This window comes from Dreissena polymorpha, chromosome 12 (genome assembly GCF_020536995.1).
Source record: "Dreissena polymorpha isolate Duluth1 chromosome 12, UMN_Dpol_1.0, whole genome shotgun sequence".
In the NCBI taxonomy this organism is placed as follows: domain Eukaryota; kingdom Metazoa; phylum Mollusca; class Bivalvia; order Myida; family Dreissenidae; genus Dreissena; species Dreissena polymorpha.
Genome location: NC_068366.1, coordinates 1121138 through 1135430, shown reverse-complemented (window position 1 = coordinate 1135430; position 14293 = coordinate 1121138). Strand labels below are relative to the sequence as shown.

Here is a 14293-nt window from a genome sequence, read left to right as displayed (position 1 = left end):
ATTATTGAGATTTAATTGAGAGAAATGAGATTCACAGATATGTTATAGACGTATTTAAATTGTCGTTGTTTTAAATATATTTATTTCATAACTATATTTATTCTGAATGATATTGAACAGGCGTGAAAGTAAATTATTTTTAAAGGAAACAATGCTCTCGTTGTTCAATGGTTGGACAGAGTAGATTGTTACAGTAAATTGGATAAGTAGAGTTCTCTTGTAGTAGTTGATTAGTTACCAGTATGTTGAGTCTGAGTTGAAATTAAGCTCTTTTTACTAGCACTTTTATATGTTAATTGGCTTGTCACGCATGAGTTTATTCACTCAACCGCATCCGTGTACATGAATGACTATTTCAAATGTCATTCTTTGCATGTGATTCATGCTATCAATATATATATTTATGATGTTAAATCGTAAAAATAATATATTCAGAAACTTCAACGTGTTGGTCGAAAGAACCCTAAACGTACATCCGGCAACATTTAGTTGAGAGAAATGAGATTCACAGATACACACAATTACATGTTCAACTTTCAAACAACATAAACATAGATGTTGATATGGTCAATGACAGAAGCGTAGAATGAACTTACAAGCATTGCATTTCAAATAGGAATATACATTTAAATACAGTAGACAAACAAAGCCATAATTTATTGAAGCACGCTGTATTACATCCATTAATTCACGTATAATGTTCACCTTGCAGTAAATAACTTTAAAATAAGGTTTGTCAAGCGCATTTGAACAAGGATTTTCCCTGAAATTCTTTAGTGTCATTGAAGCTACCTGTTGAATAGGCAGGCATTTCGAGTTGATTGTGAAAACTGTTTAGTACGGCAACACATATGTAAACATAATAATGTGAAACAGGTTTTATCTAAAGGTCAATAACATCTACTACAATGATAACATTTATGACTTAAATGTATTGGGTACCAGAGCAGCCCGAAAATAAATCAATTAGTAAGTGGTGTGTAGCCTACATTTGAAGTAATTTTTGGGGGGAAATGACGTAGTGTCACGAATAGATGAAATATAAACATGACGTATTATTATTATTAGATTTGGGTAGATTTTTTAATGTTTTTGTAGATTTGTGAAGATTTTGGTAAGTCTTTTTTACGAGAACGTTTTTATTTTGTATCTATTGTCGTCTTGTGTTGGTAGTGTACATATTTTTCGGATTTCGGACTACTCAGTAATTTAGTGTTCTTATTGTGGGTTCGTAAGATTTCAGCATTTAACCAATTTTCCAGATAAAAATACTGCTGTTACAAGTCCATATTTTTCAAAAGAAGTGAGATATTGTTGTTAAGTTTTTGTCTGTACCTCTTCTTTCTAATATCAAAAAGCCACCCAGATGATTTTTTGACACTTGAAGAGCTTTACAGCGGGGATTTCTGTTCCTGATCGTGCTTGTGAAAACATGCACTATGGATTCATACTCGGAATCCCAATAATTATGTATATATTTTAGTTTTTCACTACCAAAAATGGAAAAAAACAATTTTTCATCAGTGAATTGATAGTATTTTGCAATATTCTATCTTAATATCCGCAGTATTTTGATAAATAATAAATGTTATTGGGGATTTCTGGTGATTTCGGGCTCGGAATCCCAATAATTATGCATATATTTTAGTTTTTCACTACCAAACATGGATAAAAACAATTTTTCATCAGTGAATTGATTGTATTTTGCAATATTCTATCTTAATATCCGCAGTATTTTGATAATTAATAAATAGTATTGGGGATTTCTGTGGATTTCTGGCTCGGAATCCCAATCATTATGTATATATTTTAGTTTTTCACTTCCAAACATGGATAATAACAATTTTTCATCAGTGAATTGATTGTATTTTGCAATATTCTATTTTAATATCCGCAGTATTTTGATAAATAATAAATATTATTGGGGATTTCGGGGGATTTCGGTAATTACGGGGATTTCGGTATTTCTACACACCGCTCAGTAATTTAGTGTTCTTATTGTGGGTTCGTGAGATTTCAGCATTTAACTTATTTTCCAGATAAAAATACTGCTGTTTATGTGCTCATATGCATAATTTAAACATATAATCGTTTAAATCATTTAACCCCATTCGTTAATAAGTTAATTTGCACAAATAACATTCACTATGTTTACATTGTAAAATTAATCATAATGTGTTTCAAATTCAATCTGTTTTTTTTTCTGTAATGTTGTTACACATACAGCCATTGGTCTGCAAGCAAAGTTTGATGGATTACCCGCTGGGTAGCCACACATGATTTGACGTAATCCAGGCTTTTTCCGCCCTATGCCACGGGTCCGAAATTCGGCCCCATTCCCAATGCAAATCTGGTTGTTTTTTTCCCAATTGAAAAAAAAAATCCCAATTTAAAAATAAAAAAATATTTTTTTTTTTTTTTTTTTTACCCTTTAAATATATAAGTTGACCTGATCTGGTGTAGAAAATAGAAAGTAAGTATTGCATAATTAAATTATCTGTTGCCTTGAATTTGTTTTAAGAACTGTAAAATATGTTAATGATTATTTAAGACTTTTCTTTTTTTCCTCAAAATCCGGGGCTTCCCGCGATTTTTTTCACCTCAGAAAGGCCAAGCCTTTTCCCCAAATTCAGATAAAAAAACCACTAATCACACATGTTCATAATATTTTGTAAAATTTTAATAATAAGTTATCAAAATAGTCGTTATTTACCAGTTAACGGCTTCTTTGAAATATAAGAAACACTTTTTTAAATAATTTACATGTGATAATTTTTCCCAATTGAGCCAATTTTGCGATTAATTTTTTTCCCAAAATGGGGGTTTTCACGACGCGAAATTCCCAAAATTCCAGTGTGGCGTTTTCCCAAAATGGAGCGGAAAAAGCCTGTAATCTTGCTATGGTCAACCCATGTAGCCTTCAAGCACTTTGTTAGACACCAGATATTGTTGAAAATCAGGCAGTAGCTGCTGTGTGAAGATTGGGTGATGTGACAAGTCGCCAACAAGTTTGCCTTTAAAGAGTGCATCATATCATTCCCATAAGGTACATTTAATACGGAAATTGATGTCCAGGCCTTTTTCTGCCTATTTCACGGGTCCGATAGTTGGACCCATTCCAAATTCCAAATATGGATGTTTTTTCCCAATTATCAAAAAAAATCCCAATTTCCGACCAAAATAGTCGAAGCAGCAAAATGCGTTTGCCGGTAGGTACTGTGTTTGAAATAATCTGGTGCTGTGTTTTAACGTGCCAATGCGTAGAACGTCATCGTATCGAGTGTTCCATAATGCAATTTTGCGAACTTGAGACTTCAGACAAAATGGCGGCCTCTTGTGTCTATGCATTTCTTAAGACACATTGACGGTCATTTTCGGTCAGAATTAGCTTTTAAATATTGAAGTGCTGGATTATTCAGAATTATCAGGTATGTATACAACACGTGATAAACATGTGTACGCATTAATTATTGTAAATTAATGAGAATCAATATCAATGGTCCGATGTAAATAAATGTAGACTTAAGTTTTCCTTTCAACGTTGCTGTGTTTCGAAAGAGTAAATTTGGGTAAAAAATAACGGAAATTGGTCGCAGTCTAAAAAATGTCGCATAATTCGAAGTACTATCAAAGTAAAATACGAAAAATTGACTCGAAAGGCACACAAAAACTGAATGTTTTGTGGGGAAATACTACCGCCAGTCAGTCTACGGTTAACCCAGAATCTGACTCACACATTAGCCGGGCCCCACATTAGCAAGCAAGTGATGAACATTTGCCACTGCCAGATTCAAGTCACTACCCTTTGTAGCTTCTTAACATTTCAATACTGTACATTTATGATGTTCAACTTTACTTTTGTGTTTCAAAAAATGTTTGCCTTCAAACTTTTGGCAACTTGAATATTGAATAAAAATATGTTGGATGCTTGTTGTTTGACTGTGAATATTCATAAAAAATCCTTAATGACATATCGAACTATGTATTTAATTTGAACTTCAAGAAAATCAAAGTCTGCGTTTTTTTATCATACGCATACTTACGTTAGCAGTGGACAATGACTATTGCATGGTAAAAATCATGAACATAATTTCCTAAAAAATGCTTTTGTCGATGAAAATTCTTCCCAATTTGGAAGATTTCGAGACTCAAAAAATCCCAATTTTGCTAGGTACTTTTTCCCAAAATAGACAGAAAAAGGCCTGAATGTGTTATTGTGAGACCAATTTTCAATTAAGCTGTTTGTAATGTACTTCTACATGTAATTTAATAAAAGTGAAGTGTAACTTCATTTTTTCTATTGTACTCCACCTATCTGGAACTTGTGTTTGTACCAGAAAATGTGTTTTAATGTTTTCTTCTAATTGGAGACACAGGAAAGCATTCTTTGTTTTAATAATATATTAAGCGTAATAAGTTCAATAATTTAAAAAAAAATATGTACAGGACTCTATGAGAAAATGCATATTGTTCACATTCAGAGGGCCAGATAAGATGCGTTTTTGCGTAAAATACGCATAAAAAAAAAGAAAATACGCATGACTTAAAATTTTGTTGAGTAAAAAAACTCCTGGCTAAATTCGGATTACTCATTGTGTGCAATTTCAATGCGTATAAGACGTAAATACATGAATATAAATTCATGTAAACATGACTGGTTCCAGTACTGTTATTGTGTCCACACCGGTAAAAACATAGTGACATGACGATCTATGTATAGAATGTGGTTCCCGACCTAATTTACTCCTCAGTCAGAACAATATCATTTCATTTTGGCCCACGATAAAGACCGATTTTGACACAACGGGCTCCCCGCTGCATTGTTGAGAATCAATAAACGCTTATGGTGAAACATTTGACATCACGTTCGATAAAATCTGAATCGCCCAACTTCAAGCATTTAATTTTTACTATCAGTTATCTCTTGTGTGGCACTATAAAAAAAAAACTTTTTTCCTTCATGCACTTTTTAAATGGCAGCCGAAATACACATATAATAAACAAGTTTTATGGGCCAAGCTTAGAAGATTTTGATCATGGCTGTACAGTGTGTGCTAAACAGTGGCGTGTCAAATCAAGATGGAAAAATAGATTAATGGCTGCTTATAAGCCAAGCGCAATAAACCCCAGAACAACTGTTAAATAAAAAAAAGTGATTGTTTTATTGTGTACAAGACTGCTTGTTATAGCGAGTTAATACTACATGTACAATTTATTATTAATTCTGATCCTTTGGATATAAATACTCCTTAAAATTATTGGATTTTGATTTGTACTCATCAATTAAAAATTTCATGAGTGAAATACCCCTCGGCTGGACAAATTATCTGGAGCTCTGTTCACGTTCCTAATTATATCCAAAGAAAAATTTGTGTGAAACACTCCAATTTTGAGTTTGTTACTATGTATTTACATTTTTGGTAGTCAGTAGTTTATTCTGTTTTAGATTGTTCGTTTTCTTCTTGCAGGGCTTTTTTTCCTGACTTTGTGAAGCAGCCCTGGCCCCGTCTGAGTTTGTGAAAAACTGAGTTGCGAACTTTTCAAAATTGTGAAAAAACAAGTCGCGAACTTGTTAAAAATGTGAAATTCAGTTTGTTAAGAATAAGAATAGTAAAAGCATGTTTAATACTTGCATCATATTAAATTTCCTTAAAATAATACATTAAAGTCATATTTTCATTGTCTTGACACTTTCTTTCAACAAATAACCACTTACATTTAGATCAACACTATTCTGACTGCAGGGACATGTACTCTATATTAAACCATAGAAAAGCCTAACCCTTGTCAATATCTTGTCTCACTTATGTAAAATATTTAATCAAGTTGTAATTTTTAATGGTGAAATTGCCAATTTAAAGCCCAAACAATCAGATTTTCACAGTTAAAAATGGCTGTTTTTGTCAAGTATTGTGGCCTTGCTAGATTTGTGAATTGCCCATGTTGAAATTGTGAAATGGCCTGCTACGACCATTATCTAAGAAGGAAAAAAGCCTTGTTTTGCAGTAATTTCATGTACTGTAATTTTATAAGGTACATGTATTGCTAAAATTTATCTGTAATTAATAACATTTGTTTGATGATGGCGCAGAAAATATTTCAGGTACAGAGGATTCATGGAGGCCAGAGTGTAAAAAATAAAACTGAACAACATCACATGACATTAGTTCAACTTCATTTTCCATTTAAAAAGGTTTGGTTCAACAATTGTATCATGATTTTATAGCTAATATGCCACCATATATACTTACAGCCAATTAAAATTGTTTTAGATTTCAGTTAATATTGTGGTGTTAATACATGTATTAAGTTGTTATTGTGGCGATAACACTCATATAATATAAACCATCATCTTTAACAATTACAAATGTGCAATATCCCTGCACCATGTTCCAGCACTTGGTTTGACTGTAACAGGTATCTGAGGGCCCTGCTGGATGAGTTTTGTTCCCAAGGCACAGTGGAGAACAGTACTGACAAAGTACAACTATATACAAGAGATAATAGTCAAGGGCCATCGTGTGATGCAAGACACATGTATTCAGCTGGCGCGTATAAATCGGCACACCTTTACTGCATTTGAGATATTTATTGACGAGTATATGCAAATGTAAATATTATCATTGTTTTGAAAGAATTATATTAACATTAATTGAGGAAAGCAACTTCTTTTATGATTATAATGTGTTGTTACCAATATGGCAAGCGCTCCTAGTTTTCAACAGCGTTGTGTTAAGTCATTAAAACTTTTGAATTGTTGTATGTTGAGTCATCAGTAACAATGTTTATGCAACAGACAATTTGATGTATTCATGGTTATCATGGAACCTTGGAAAAGACTAAAGTTAGTGTGCATATCTGTTACATTATTGTTTAGTTTTTTTAATAAGCTAAACTTTTCTGTACGTTAAACTTTCTTGGTGAAATTTTGGGAAATAATTTCAGAACTTTATAAGCACATATTCTGTGTACATCTTATTAAATGTAAATGTTCCAACACATGTACTAACACATGTTAATAAACAGACATAAAGGCATTAAAAGGTAATTGCTTCTATAACAAAATGTGGTTTAATGTATCATTGTGTGATTTCAGGTTCAGTGCTGGTGGAAAGAAGATGGAGTGGTTCTTGCTTGAACTGAGACTGACCCTTCAGTTGACCCTTCAGTTGACTCGATAATTAGAGCCATAGTCACTGCCATCACCCACAAAAAGGACAGAAGGGCAGGAGATAGGATTATCAGACCTACACAAGATCCTGATCCAGAGCAGCTTCAAAGGCAAGCCCTTATGGTACATGTCATAAGTAAAGTGACATCTGCCTTAAAAAGCAGATGGCGGATTAATTGTGTTTAAAAAGCTTCAAAACATGTATTTAGATATGTTTGTGTCAAAACTTATTGTACAAGTTCATATAGTTGACAGAAATAATTGTAACCAATCTTATTGCTATTTATGGGAACATCCTTATAGTGTAAGCAAACACACCTTTCCATATGGAGAGGAAATCCAGGTTCAAATCCTGGTGGGGATCCCATATGAGCAGCAACTTACGTAATGTACATTATACAAGCAATATTATGTGTTTTCATAGTATGTGGTATTTAATATGCACTTAAAAATATTTATTATTTTTTGATAATTTTCTCTTATCAAACTCGCATACGCAGTTATTTTGTTTAGTTTTACTTCATGTCAAGTATCGAAAGTATTAGGGCACCATCATTAGCTTCACACTTTATCAGATGTCAAAAACCAAGGCCCATAATTCTGTCCTGGCAAGTTATTATACAAATGTAATTATAAAAGTTGTTTTACTTTAAAAAGAATGGTTCAACATTGTTTCTACTACAGTTTTAAATAAAAACATATGTTTTCTTACTTTATTCCTCTAAAGTCAGGATATACGGCGAATATCTTTATAAATATATTTCTTATTATACGTTATCAGGATTAATGTTTTCATCCTCCGTTATAAATATACAGTGGCTAACCGGTTAAAAATACCCGTAACTCTCTCACAAATTACACCAAAGTGACGCCATCTTGGAAGTAAGTTCCTACTAACCTCACTTAAACGCGGTAAGCTCCTGTATACGCATGCCCCCCCCCCCCCCCCGCCATGACTAACAGGTAATTGTGTAATTTTTTAAGGGGGCGGGGACGTTCTCGTAGATGTAAAATCATGGTTTTTGGTAATTACAAATAGCTTTTATGAAGAATGAGGTTCATTTACTTGTACACATTTACACCCGCTACCTCGGAAAACTGAGGGGGTTGAAATCAAAAGTGAGTTTTTTTATTAATTTGTAAAATACAATGAAATATACATAGTTCAATTACAGAAAACAAAAAAAAGATATAAATTAAGTCTTTATCAAACTCTGATTTACTGACAAAACAAAGACGAATTCGTATACATGTTTTTACAAATAGGTAAAGGAATCTCAATATTTATTTATTTTTGAAAAATCATGATATGCCAATACATGAATATATATGTTTATCTTTCAACCAACTGCTTTGGATAAATGAGAATAAGTACCGGAAATGTGATGTCCCACTAATAGTAATAGTTTACAGTATTAAGTATAAGAATTGGTTATTGGAAACCATGATGAATGCGGCCTTAGGTCAAAGGTGTCTTTTCAGAAATCCCAATCCGCTCAACGCCAGCGGCGACCCTCAGTGTCCTGAAAATGACGCCACGAGTATGACGTACCGAGACATCTCCGCAGCGCACGTGACCCCCAAACACCACTTCCGGGAGCCATTCAGGACCTTCCGGACGAGCGTGGTACCGGAACTGCTCACTGCGACCTCGCAGAACGCGACTTCTCCGCTTGTGTGCCCTGAGGAAATCGGTCACACGATTAAAGTAAACTTAGTCTCGGCTGAAAACATCATCATCGCTCTCCCCATAGTCTCCATCTGTCTGCTCTGCGCATGCGTGTTTCTCGTCTGTTTATCGGTAGCGAGGGAGCCGACATTTTATATCAACAGCAAGTACGCGGTGATGAAGACCCCAAACTTGAGCGAGACCCCCTCTATTTCCGGCCCGAGCGACAGCTGACTCTAAGAGTCATCATGGGTCCTGTTTAATAGCGCACAAAATGTGAAGCAAAACCATTAACTGAGCCTCGTTCTAAGAAACTTGGGCTTAATGCAATTGAGTAAAAGTGTCGTCCCAGATTAGCCTGTCCAGACCGCATGTGAGTAAAGTGTCGTCCCAGATTAGCCTGTCCAGTCCGCATATGAGTAAAGTGTCGTCCCAGATTAGCCTGTCCAGTCCGCATGTGAGTAAAGTGTCGTCCCAGATTAGCCTGTCCAGATCGCATGTGAGTAAGGTTTCGAAATCTGCGTTTAGGTTTCGAACAATGCTCATAACTTCTATCAAAGCGTTTATAGGGGGCATACGCCGCATATGTCATCCTATGGTGACCGCTCTTGTTTAATACATTGTTATTTTAAGACCTAATTTTTTATCTTTATTCGATATATCATTCAACTTTAGGAAATGCTGATGCTCTTCGGAAGTTTGGAGTACCTGTCGGGGGTGACCAACTGACCAGAGTAAGACTGCAAGAAGCAAAATCGTTGAGAAGCTTGTCAGTTGTTTCAGAAAAGAGATTTGACAACCTTCAACCAATTGTATGCGAGATGTGGCACATCAAGCAGGACTTCCTTGAGGTGTGTTTCAGTTGCAAAATCTGCATTGCAAATTGACATTAATATTGTTGTGTATTTTAGCTCATCCCAGCACAAACTGCTATGGGTAAGCAATTGCGACTGGTCATTGTCTGTTGTTTAGTTTCAACATTTTAACTTAAAATGCATTCCTTCCTTAAGCACTGGGCTAGTCTTTATGTAACTTGGCAGGAATGTTCCTTTTATGAAGCACTGGTTAAAGAATTGCATTCCTTGCATAACTGGTTACCATGGCAACCAAAGGGAAAACAATTATGTCTCTGGGGTAAAACTTAGCCCCACCCTTGGGATAATTTATTTTTCTTGTATGGTTATAGTAAAAACCTCAAAAATGTTGTTCTCCAAAACAAAAGAGCCTATAGCATACATATTAGGCATGAAATTTCATCTAGTGATCCATGTTTTTTCAAAGTATGCCATTGGGACCAAACTTTGCTCCACCCTGAGGGCAAATATGTTTTCCTTATAAGTAATTAAAAAAATATTTAGTTATTTGTATATAATACATGTATGGCGTAAACTTTAAACATCCATGAAACACCAATACCTAATGTCCAAATTTGGCACAACTCAGGAGCAAACGTATCCTTAAACGTTTATAGTCAAAACTTTATCCAATATCCTTCTGATATAGCAAGGAATAGAGTTTCAGTCTGTAGAAGAAACATAAGTCACATGAGCGATATAGGGCCATCATGGCCCTATTGTTACAAATATGTTGACAGTTTTTTTTTAAGATTGTACTGTACATGTATGATTTGCAATGTTCTGTTACAAAACATCAAGCCAAACTGTCCAAAATGAAAATGAGAAACCTATTTGAAGATTTTTATATCTTCCATGTGAAAATGATGAGGGACAGGTGTCTTGTTAGTGTACAGTGTTTATATAGAGGAAACACACTGTAAATGAAACATAGGTTTATTGCAAAGAATTTGGAATTAACCCATTAAGTGATATTGAGTAGTTGCATTATATGTAGGAAAATTATTCTAATAAGGTGTGTTTACATATATTTTCAGAAGTGTTACAAGGCGCTCTTCAGGCAAGTGCACACTCCTGGGACTTTAAATCACTTAAAGACCATTTTGCACCATACAGATGTAAATGGCAAGGTGAAGGGTAGGTTCCAACCACATTTTGAACTTTTAATGTTAGTTGGTGAATGCATGGTAACAGAGCAATTCCTAGCATTTTTGCAAATGGATTCTGTTGACAGCAACGTTCAGCATCCTCTGCTAACCGGTTTGACAGAACAATCCGATGATGAGCAAAAACAAGGCTTGAAGTCGCTGATTGGAGATTTTAATAAATCATTATGGCTATGGAAAAGTGGACTGTCCAGAGCCAATCAACAGACAAACAACAGCAGTACAGCCATCCGTATACATAGTAAAACCAAATGGAGAGCGTGTTTTGCTAAACCCAGTAGCTGCTGCCAACTCTGAACCAGATGAGCTTTTCAACTATGCATCTCAATTATGCCATTGGTATTTACATCTTGCCGAGCTACTTGATACAGCAAAAAAAGGTGATTTAAACAGGACTGTTCTGAATTGCCAGTACTCGTTGACATTCTTTTATTCACATTCCAAGCTGAGTAAATACTTAGTAGAAAATATCGACTTTGTGCTTAAATGTAACTACTTGTTGTCACCTCTGCAGCGTATGAGAGTACTTGAAGGGGCATATGTTAATGTTAAAGGTGGAAAAGGGCAAAATGTGGAAAGTGGCTTGACTCAAGAACATTCAGTTTGCAATCAAAAGACTCTTATAAAATCACTTGGGGCTAACAAGAGTGAAAAGTCAATTCAGCGTGTAACAGGGGCAGCTGACACAATATCTGAAATATGCTCAAAGTTGGATGAATGTGTTAACATTAAACCCAAAAGTGGGCACCATAGCAAACCTCTTAATGAATCCGACAAAGAGTCAGTTGCAAAGATTCTACGCAACATCAAACCTTTCAAGTATACTCCTGGGCGAAAGTGCCCTGGCTTTAAAAATATTAAACCGTTTCCTATGAATGAGGACCAACTCCCAATGATGAAGGACAGACTGAACCAGATAATTACAAGGTTAAAACGTGAACTGCATGTACCAGTTGAGCAGGAAGACAGTGACAGTGAAGATAACATTTAAGATTTGTGTCACTAATAGTATTCTTGCAGTGGTTTTTATGCCCTCAGATTGAATGATCAAGGGGTGTATTGTTTTGGCCTGTCTGTCTGTTATTGTGTGTGTGTGTGTCTGTCCCAAAGTTGAACCTTGCTTATAAAATAAAAATTCTTGTGTCTATGTTCTTTAAACTTCAAATGTGCATAAATCTCATTGAGATCTAAAAACATGCTTGACGTCACTAGGTCATAGTACATTGTACATTGATCATTACTCGCAGATGACTCCTATTGATTTTCAGGTCACAAGGTCAAAAGCCAAGATCACGGTGACCCAGCATAGTAAAATGGTTTCCTGATGATAACTCGTAAACACTTATGCCTAGGATGACCCCTATTGATTTTCAGGTCACTAGGTCAAAGGTCAAGGTCACAGTGACTCAAAATAGTAAAATGGTTTCCGGATGATAATTCAGGTCACAAGGCCAAAGGTCATGGTGACCAGAAAAAGTAAAATGGTTTCTGGTTTCAAGAGTAATGTCCCCTGAATTGATTGAAATATTTTCTGCCATGAGCTGTTTCTAAATAACATTATTGACTGAACTGTCATGAAATTTAAAATATAAGTTTAGTATTATTATATTTTGGGGGCACCCATGCAAGTGTTGTTAGGTTCAGTTCTGTAAGTAATGGCACCTTAATTGAATGAACTTGAAAAAAAATCTGTCTGCACTGCTGTATGAAATGTGATGAAATTCAAATTAAATGTGTTTTTTTATTAGCTCACCTGAGCACAACGTGCTCATGGTGAGCTATTGTGATCACCTTTTGTCCGTCGTGCGTCGTCAACATTTACCCTGTTAACACTCTAGAGGCCACATTTATTGTCCAATCTTCATGAAACTTACTCAGAACATGTGTCCTTATAATATCTTGGACGGGTTCGAACATGGTTCCGGTTGATTGAAAAACATGGCCGCCAGGGGGCGTGGCAGTTTGCTATAGTAAAACCTTGTTAACACTCTACAAGTCACATTTATTGTCCGATCTTCATGAAACTTTGTCAGAACATGTGTCCCTATAATATCTTGGACGAGTTCGAAAATGGTTCCGGTTGGTTGAAAAACATGGGCGCCAGAGGGCGTGGTAGTTTTCCTTATATGGCTATAGTAAAACCTTGTTAACACTCTAGAAGTCACATTTTTAGTCCAATCTTCATGAAACTTAGTCAAAACATGTGTCCCGATAATATCTTGGACCTTATATGGCTTAAGTGAAAACTTGTTGACACTATATTAGCCACATTTATTGGCCAATCTTCATGAAACTTGGTCAGAACATTTGTCCCAATGTCCCAATGAAATTTTGCCAGAGATTGAAGCTGGGTCATATGAGCTAAAAAACTAGGTCACAAGGTCAAATATAAAAAAACATGTTAAAAGTCACTTTTTTGGTCCAAAATAATCTTCATTAATCAGCTTGCATTTTTTTCAGAATAGTCTAGTTCCTTTGGCTTTCAGGTGAGCGCCTTAGGGCCTGATGGCCCTCTTGTTCTTCGTAGGTTCTTGCTTAAGTTTTGTCAGGGTGATTCGGTCAGTTCAGAGTACGCTTTGAAAGAGTACCTGATTGAAACTAAAAGATGTTTCAATTCGGCAGGGACACCAATTAAACGAATTTGCTTACCAGGTACGTTTATTTATGTAACTTTATTCTTGCAATAAATCAGATATACACATGTATATTCTGATTACAGAACTGAATTGAAATATAACAACAACACTATTTTGGATATTTAAATTGTATCGTGTTCAGAATTCATGTTTTTAACATTTATATATGTGACAGATTCAAATACTCTCAGTGCTGTTTAAACTTGACTATAATGTATATACAGCTGGACATGAACAATAACAATTTAATATGTTGCATAAATTAAAAGTGTCCGATGTTATGTGAACAAGTTGCTTTGTTTGACTTGCACTGTATGTTGATTTGCGAAATTTAACGTTCGTAGTGATTGCTTATTACCTTTCGTGTTCAACATGCGGAGGCGTAGACAGGACGCATGGACACTCTACTTCGGAGTGAAAACAAACACAAATTATATGCTGATAACTTAACGCTGAACGATCGCATTACCAGCAAGTCATGAAGAGGCAAATATACGGTTCTTCGCTTAAATATAGTCGATGCAAATTCCCTATTGTTAACGAATAATTATAGGGATATTGAAACAATACTATAATGTCGCATGTGTTATGACAAATACATGCAATGAAAACATCTATCATATAAAAGTGGAAAGCGATTCCTCGTCTAGAAAAACAAAACCGAATTTCAGAGGAATTCAACAATAATTTCGTAGTGTTAACTATATCGCACGTGCTGTAATAAGACGAAAACAAACTTGAATACTTACTTGAAACATAAATTATCAAATAAAAACATAATTATATATAAGCTCAAA

The 14293-nt window shown here is 35.0% G+C and overlaps 1 pseudogene; it reads left to right on the top strand.

Moving 5' to 3' along the window:
* Nucleotides 1-8714: 8714 nt before the first annotated feature.
* On the top strand, nucleotides 8715-13720 carry LOC127853760 (uncharacterized; annotated as a pseudogene).
* Nucleotides 13721-14293: the final 573 nt, after the last annotated feature.